We start from the raw sequence: 8,592 nt of genomic DNA on the forward strand, positions 1-8,592 counted from the left end.
ACTACTTCAGAAAGCGCTTTTGCAGGAGCGTTACCGCATTAAGCTTTGGAAGACTGGAAATTTAGCTCAGGCTGTATCTCTTAGACCAGGGGTCGGCAACCTTTTGAGGTGGAGGGCGGAGTCAATTGCATAAAGCCGAGAGGGAGGGGGCCGAATAGCAAATCGGGGGGGGGGGGGGGCTTTGCAGTCAAAGGGAAGACGTTTGGCGAATTAGCAATACTATTTGCAATAATCGACAATGATCTGGCTAAGTGTGCTGATATAGAGCAATTTCAACAGGGAGCGATCCCTCTTTATTACTGTGTAAAGCTATTTGAGCTCAAAACTGTCATGTCGGCGTTCTGATTGGAACGGACAAGGTGAGGGAAGGGGGTTCTGACGTCATGCCGTGGGCCGCTTAATACTCCTCGGGGGGCCGCATGTTGCCAACCCCTACCTTAGACTGTTTAATTTTGAACACGTGAGGTAGAGTCCTCTTTGCTAAGAAAACGTTTAAGTCACAAATCAGTGATAACACTTGAATGTACAATTAACCTGTTAAAGGAGCACTGACACAAAATTTTCGTGTCAAGTTTTTTTCACTGTTATGGATACCTACCAGCCGACTAATCATAGAATGACACATTAGATGGCCGACAGCAGCGTAAATAATAATTTACAGCCTCATTTACGCGTGTCATTTTTGTTTTCGAATATGCAAACACCAAGCGGCCGCCATGACAGGAAGGTGCTCGTGACGTCACCGTTCTCTTCGCATCACTGCCGGTGTGGATGCGCGCGAGCGTACGGACCGCCGTGGTATCCCCATCTCCACGCGCCGGGCACCATGACATCAGTCCCAAAACCGTGACGTGGGTACACACGGAGGAGCAACGAGCGCCAATCACAGCAAGGGCGCTGACCACGTCACGGAAGCCCTCGTCGGCAGTTTGGGGCCAAGAGGAGCAGATGGCGTCATGCTGATGCCAATTGCGAAAGGGTATCCGTTGGGTGCTTCCTTGTGCGCGAAAATAATAAACAGATATTAAAATGTATTTGAAACATGTTATACTGGACGGTTACTCTTGAAGCAGGCTGGGAGATATCACCACGTACAAAGGAAGCCTTTTACATAGTTATCCCAGGTTTGAAATTTCGTGTCCGTACTCCTTCAAAGAGAAAGCCTTAATCGGCCTTTTGAGAATGAAAGGAGGCGTCCGTCGTGTGCAACAGAAATGCATCCTTCGGAAATGGTTCATACCTCGAGGTACGAGGTATTCCATACTCTCGCGGTATTTCATACTCTCCAGTAGCAAAAGTTAGCCCCTTCGGAAACGTTCATAGTCCGAGACGTTCCACACTGCGAGCTTTTTGCCTCGGCAGTACGGAAAAGGTTTCGACCAAACCAGTAATTGCCTTTTCCACTTTGTGGCTTCAAGCTATCCATTAAGAAGTGTATTCCACTCCGCTTCACTCCAGTACACTACAGAGGAAGAGAGAGGAAGCACGCAGCCGAATGATCGAATAGACAAGCGGACGAATTCAGTACCGTCGTCAGCTATCCCGTTACAGGAATCGGAAACGGTGCACCACACGAGAAACATATAGAAGCCATTGGAAAGAGTTAGGAAGGATCGCAAAGCATAGTGCCTCCAACCGTATAACACTAGAACTCCCTTGCACAAAGGCAGGCGAAGCAAGGCATGCCAAGCGCTCAACGGGAAATTTATGTTTTCGCATTCACAACAAGTGCTTTGGTGTCCTCGGGCTTTTTTACTGGCAGCCATCTTTGCTTCATTTCCAAGTGCGTCTACTGACCAATGCCGAAAATGAATGGCGTTGGAAACAATACCTGACATAATAGCTTCAAGATACGTAAAAGTAAGCAGCTATATTGGGCGGAAATACATACCAAAAGCGCGAGGTGCGAGCAGAAGGACGCGGTTCAAGGACGCGGCGATTCCCCCCATCTGCCATTCCCTTCTACACGCTCCCCGTCTTTCCTGCTGTTTCTTCGGACAGTTGTGAATTTTAACCAAGTCACCCAACTTTTCATAGTTTTGAAAGCAACACAAATGTCATTCGAATAAAGTGCTTTCATATCACTTGCGGATACAAATTTACATAGAATTTTTTATGCAGATTCAACCACGTCGCTTTCGCTTGTGCCTCCCATACTAACTGTTTGTTAGTTGCCTACTAGCACTGCTGTCCTTAGTTGAACTCCGCACGTTTTTGGTGTCAGGATAAGAGACAAACAGGAGGTTACTCTTCAATTGGCGGATGCTTTTATACTTGTTAGGGAAGGCTTATCCGGACAGTTTTAATATCTACCTAAGTTTTTTTTTTATTTCGCCTGATTTATTCTCATACCGTAGCGCTTTCCACTGTACAGTGGTGCGTGGCACGTGCTTTTAAAAGCTGTTACCGGTACACTGCCCCGCCTACCAGCTGTTGCACGGCAGTGCAAGGACCTTACGCGTTGTCTGGCCCAATGAGAATGCATGGTAACAAATTTTTACGGCTAGAGAGGGAGGTTAACGTTGTGTCTCGTGCAAGAGCGGCTGCCACGACTCGCGGCTATCGGGACTGCGAAGGCCACCCACACTAGCATTTTACGCTCCAGTGAACGCTTCTTTCCTCCTCCTTCTAATCCATGAAATCCTCGGTGAAAAACTCCAGATTTTTTGGTATTGTAAGCGCGAAATGATGAATAAGACGCGTGCGGTGCTCTACCATTGAGCTAGTTCCGCGGCGACTCCCCTCTCGTCTATAGCGCGGGGTTTTGTAGTTACGACTGCTCAGAGCCCGGTCAACTAGCGCCGCCCCTCGACCACCGCGGGAAGACGTAGAACGTCTTTTTCCCAGCGGCCGCACGTAAGACGTGGTCGGAAGTCGGGATAGCCAAAGGCATTTCAGACTGCTGAAACCAGAACCCTCGCAATGCATTTTGTAGAACAGAGCAGGCCCGGGGTGCGCTCGAAAAACACAGACCAGGCGACCCGGCAACGGGGTGCGTTGGCGCTGTGCAGAGTAACAGCAAACCCTAGGTCGACGCCAGGCCCGCGTCGCGGCGAGTACAAACCGTCGTTTTGCAGGCAACAATAAAGTTATACCTAACCTAACCTAACCTTGTAGAACAGAGTCGCACGCGTTATGCGGAGGTTGTGGGTTCGATTCCCGCTTCCGGAAAAAACGGCGCATTTTTTCTCGACTTGAATTTTCAATTATTTTATATCCGCATAAAAAAAAAGCAATCATACCTTATTCGGCACTATAAAACACTGTTAAAACGCCAAACAGCACTGGCAATAAGGACTGCAACTTTGATATGTGTCCTTACGGAATCCCTCGTCCCGTACGTCTCTGTTCTACAAAATGCATTACGAGGGTTCTGGTTTCAGCAGTCTGAAATGCCTTTGGCTATGCCCGACTTCCGACCACGTCTTACGTGCGGCCGCTGGGAAAAAGACGTTCTACGTCTTCCCGCGGTGGTCGAGGGGCGGCGCTAGTTGACCGGGCTCTGAGCAGTCGTAACTACAAAACCCCGCGCTATAGTCGAGAGGGGAGTCGCCGCGGAACTAGCTCAATGGTAGAGCACCGCACGCGTTATGCGGAGGTTGTGGGTTCGATTCCCGCTTCCCGGAAAAAACGGCGCATTTTTTCTCGACTTGAATTTTCAATTATTTTATTCCTGCATAAAAAAAGGAATCATACCTTATTCGGCACTATAAAACACTGTTAAAACGCCAAGCAGCACTGGCAATAAGGACTGCAACTTTGATATATATATATATATATATATATATATATATATATATATATATATATATATATATATATATATATATATATATATATATATATATATACATACATACATACATACATACATACAAATGCGCAACTTCGGGAGCTTTTATGCGGCCTGTGATTAGACTACGAAAGAAATTTCTTTACTTGAGCACCGCATATTCTAGCCCACGCCGACCTTAACAAGCCGCCCGTTTGCACAATGAGACATTGTCATATTGAAAGGGTAATATTAAAGCCAGGTAACAATCACTCCTCGTGAACAGCCGAGTCACTAACTTTGAGGCATTCGTCGCGCGCCTCGAAGTAAAATAATCGACAGAACTATGGCAAGGAACATACAAGAAACAGGTATTATTTGCAAAATGCGAAGAATTACTACAAGTAGATGAATACAGAGTTTCGTTGCAGCGATTTTGTAACATCGACGATCTTCTTTAAAGTGTTGCGAAGGCGGTTGTTCTGGTTGTTCACTCCTAATTCACACCACAAAACCTATGTGTCACCAAGGAGGAATTGTGCTGGTATACCGGACGTTTCTGTCCACAACACATGCACATTTTTAGACTTAAAATACAAACGCCTACGCTTGTGATACGACAGAGTATTGAAAAGTGTTCAACACATGCAGGAAACCAAATGTGTGCACCGGTCAAAGGACCTACAGTTGTCATCAGTTGATTTAGGTGGCCTTGAAAAATCGAACGCGAATTACAGCTTCAAAATTTACAGAGTGCAAAAACCCTGTGCAGTGAATGTTTCCATTTGCTGTGACAAACTCGACAACAGCCCAGTGTGTTAAATTCCCGTTTTTTTAAATACCGAGAACATCGCGCAAGCTAAAATGATACCGTATTGCGTTGTAAGGGGCAGTGAAGAAGAACAAGACAGTACCGGATAGGCGGGGAGGTTAACCGGAGAAGAGTCCGGTTGGCTACCCTACACATGGGGGGTGGGAGAATCGAAACCGAGAGGAAGGATACATGAAAACGTGGGGAGTAGAGATTGAGGGTATAGAAAAGAACGGAGGTAATGGACATACACACGGCAAAAATGTAATTTGAACATATAAACTAGTGCTTCAGCTTATCCAGTATCCAGCAGAATGCAAATATTTCCAACAACCAAGTACACTCAGACATATTATCCTAGAATGCAGAAAAAAAACAAGCAACTACCACCCCTTTCCCGCATATCCCAAACCCTCATAACCAGTGGGAGACACTGCTGTTCAGTCCGTGCTTCTCGAACCAGCTCCTGCAAATCGAGAAAGCAGCCGGTGCTAAGGCATTTCATGAATTCTCCTGAACAGGGAACCACTCCTGCAACACCACAAATTCTCTCGCAATGAGCGTTTCTTTCTTCGTCTCCCCCTCTCTGTCCAGACTCTAACCGCAGATCGCTTTAGTATTTACGATTACATGCTCATCACTAAAATTACAGCGCCGCCTCAAATAATTCCAAAAGATTGGGCAAGTTTAACAGGCGGCTCCAACAATATCAGTAAAAAAAAAAAAAAAACACGCGTGAGGTCAACATTAGCAACAGTGAGAGAAACGTTGATGCTATAATCTTTTTTGGAAGGACGTACGTACGTTGTTGTCATGTAACAATGTTTATTTCTGGTGAGCTTTTACAGTTTCGCAATGCGGGGATACCTGACCAGCTGGTAAGATGCCCGGAAATAATCCAATCACCGATCCGAAACACTACATTTAAAACTGTGCGTCTAGAGAAGGTAGAATATTTAAAAACTTTCTGGCTTTGGCGGCTTCGGAACACAATGATTTGAGTAAACTCAACAAAGAAATAAATTCTACCACTGGTAAAAACGTTAATTTTGCTTGTACGGTTGGCTGTTCATATTATTGGGATAGACCTTAACCGCATTGTTGAAGAAAAATATACCTGGGGGATTTTATTCGTTACTTGTATACAGTGTTTCTTGTAGCCAGAAGTATTTCCTCTGGCGTACTAAAATGCGTTTAATTGTTCTAAAGGTGTAATTATTCTATGGTCCGCTTGAATGTTACTATACCCAAATGATGCTACTGCTAACCATGCGGCATGCTGCCACTAACCATCAGTGAAGTTTTTCTGGCATCTCAGTTTTCGATTCAATGGTGGTTTATTTAACACAAAGAAACAACATACAATGGGTATATACAGGAGGAAGTCCCGAAGTCAATGACTGCAGGGGGACCTCCTATAAAACAAGCATCAACAAGTAAAAGTTTTAACAAACAGTGGTTACAGTATTATGTTGAAACCGACAAAACATATATTACAAAACTGAGATTGCACAATCAAAGTAAAAAGCAAACAAAACATGTGATAAACGCAAACAAAATGAACTCAAATTGACTGAAGATGAGCACGTAAGCTATTTTTGAAAGAAAAAATATTTGAAGCACTTTTTGTCAAGTGAGGCAAACAGTTCCATTCGTAAGCAGCAGAAAAATGAACAGCTTGTTTACCATAATTAGTTTGAGCTTTAGGAAGTAAAACATTGTTATGAAGGGCAAAACGGGTGCAGCTCTGAAGTGGAAACTGGTTAGCAGGGATAATTTCGATGGGAAGCCTACCGCTGAAGTATTTAAAAGTTTTATGTAGACTAATTTCTTTCACTGCTTTCACGGCCACACAGACATTTTGTGATAATTGCAGCATTGTGGGACATTGAAATAATATAAATAATAATTGCCCTAATATTCATACTGCGGGACAATTGGATCTCACAACGTTAAGTGTAACAGCTTCTCGTGCTTCAGACACGATTCTGGTACTGCAGCAATTGAAGCCATCAGACGTACGTCAAGAAGCAGCAGTCTGACAAACTAGGCAAAACTAATTGGAAAGTTTTTTTTTACTAATTTACCCTTGAAAGTAAAAGCTTATGGTATCGAACAGAGTCGTTGAAAATTGGTCTACTAGGTTCTGGCTCGAAGCACCCAGCGTGAAAAGGGCTGAGAGGCAACACTACATGAAAAATGGTTCAATACTTTGGGTGCTAAGTGCGGTGTTTTCTTATCTCTTGCGGTTGAGAGCACCTCAGTTTATTTAAAGCTGAGCCACCCTCCAGGTGTAATGGTGGCATCGGCGGGAAGCGGGGAGAAGGGAAGAAAAAAGAACAGACGAGACGCCTCGTCTATGTTTTTTGTTTTCTTCGCTTGTCCCCGTGTCAATCCACGCTCCCCGCCGATGCAATGTATTACCAAGTCGGCGAAGCTTTCGCTGTAAGGGTTGGTCTTTGGCGATTACGTCCTGTTCTGCAGGCCTCCAGTGAGGCGACTGTGCGCTCTTATTATTATCGTCGTCGTTCTTTTCTTCTTGCGTCGTTTTGGTCTTGCTTTTATCCTTTACGGTATTGGCGCGTACCCACTAAGGGGGATTGTAATCTTCCGTTTTGTGTTCTTCTTCGCCTTTGTATGCCCTACACATTCGCCGTTAACGTTAAGGTGGTTTGTTGCTTCTGTAATTATAAATGCGCATATTACTCCTGTAGGCCTCCATACATGTCTCCGACACATATTTTCGCATCGTCATTTTCACTTTTTCTTACCGTCATCATGGTTTAGATTATGGGCCTTCTAAATTATATATTACCCCTTTTTATGCTCCTCACCTTCATCAAACCGTTATCTCGCTTATGCCAATTTCAAGTTTTGCGACGTTCGGCTTCGCAGAGACAGAAAGTATCGTGGATTTACCACGCAAGCAAAGGTCGGTTTGGAAGGGAGGCACAAATAAAAGAGTCGAAAGTTGGGCGAGTTGGTATTGACGCATCTTAAAAATCAAACTGCGCGCAAATTAACGAGGACGTGAACACACTGAAGACACCACAAGCGCAGACTCACAACTGGTTTATTGTTACAAAAATCAGAACATTAAATACCCAGGCGCCCCACATACGTCACATTCTCAGCGCTATCGGCTGTACACACAAATAAAAATAAAAAACTCAGAAGCACACGAATGACAGATAATTCCGCGACAATAACACCATCACACATGAAATATCCTCCCCCTCTTCACCACGCATGCCCTGAAGAGGCTTCAAATTCATGTTTAGTGCCCATCTATGTAGGCGACTTCGCGACTAAGCAAGGCAATAGATGGGTGACTAATACAATCTGAACCAGCTTTTAAAATGTGTCTGGCCTCGACAATTTCTCTTGTCTGCTGATTCTTATGCCTAAATAAAATGGTTGTGCGCTCAAACACAGGGGTACATTCAGGGGTACATTCAGGAACGCATGCGCGGCAATGGGAAGACATGTGGCTGAGGTCCCGTTTTTCTTTCGAATAGTTATGTTCCTTAAGTCTTGTATTTAAACAACGCCCGGTTTGGCCAATGTATACCTTGCCGCATACAAGTGGTATGGAATAAACAACCCCCGTGGCACATTGGACGAACTTCTTTTTGTGATTAATACCACATGCTCCTTGACGTTTTCCTGCCCTTTTGTTCACTTTTGGGCAGATCTTACTTAACTTATTAGGAGCTGAAAACACTATTTTTACGTCATACCGCCCGGCCACTCGTTTTATACCGTGTGACATCTTGTGAACATAGGGCACCACGGCAAAGTTTTTCGGCTTTTCTTTTGGTGGTATGGCCTCCCTATCCGAATTTACCCACTTTACCAGTTTTTCACTTGCTCTAGAAATAACATGATCAGAGTACCCGGATTTTTTTAGCTTCTCCGCCTGCTGTAAGACACTTTCGGGCATTGAATGCTCACACGATTTTGAAATGGCCGACTTCAAGCAGGAAAGTGCAATACCCTGCTTCACCAC

The 8,592-nt window shown here is 44.6% G+C and overlaps 1 protein-coding gene across 1 annotated transcript in view; it reads left to right on the forward strand.

The window, feature by feature from the left end:
• Positions 1–8,592, forward strand: part of LOC144140020 (monocarboxylate transporter 14-like) — a 77,478-nt gene that overhangs the window by 57,169 nt on the left and 11,717 nt on the right. The gene's annotated exons all lie outside the window — the stretch shown is intronic.

Source organism: Haemaphysalis longicornis, unplaced genomic scaffold (genome assembly GCF_048455015.1).
Source record: "Haemaphysalis longicornis isolate Haplotype H1 unplaced genomic scaffold, Haemaphysalis longicornis Haplotype H1 scaffold_5, whole genome shotgun sequence".
NCBI classification, from domain to species: domain Eukaryota; kingdom Metazoa; phylum Arthropoda; class Arachnida; order Ixodida; family Ixodidae; genus Haemaphysalis; species Haemaphysalis longicornis.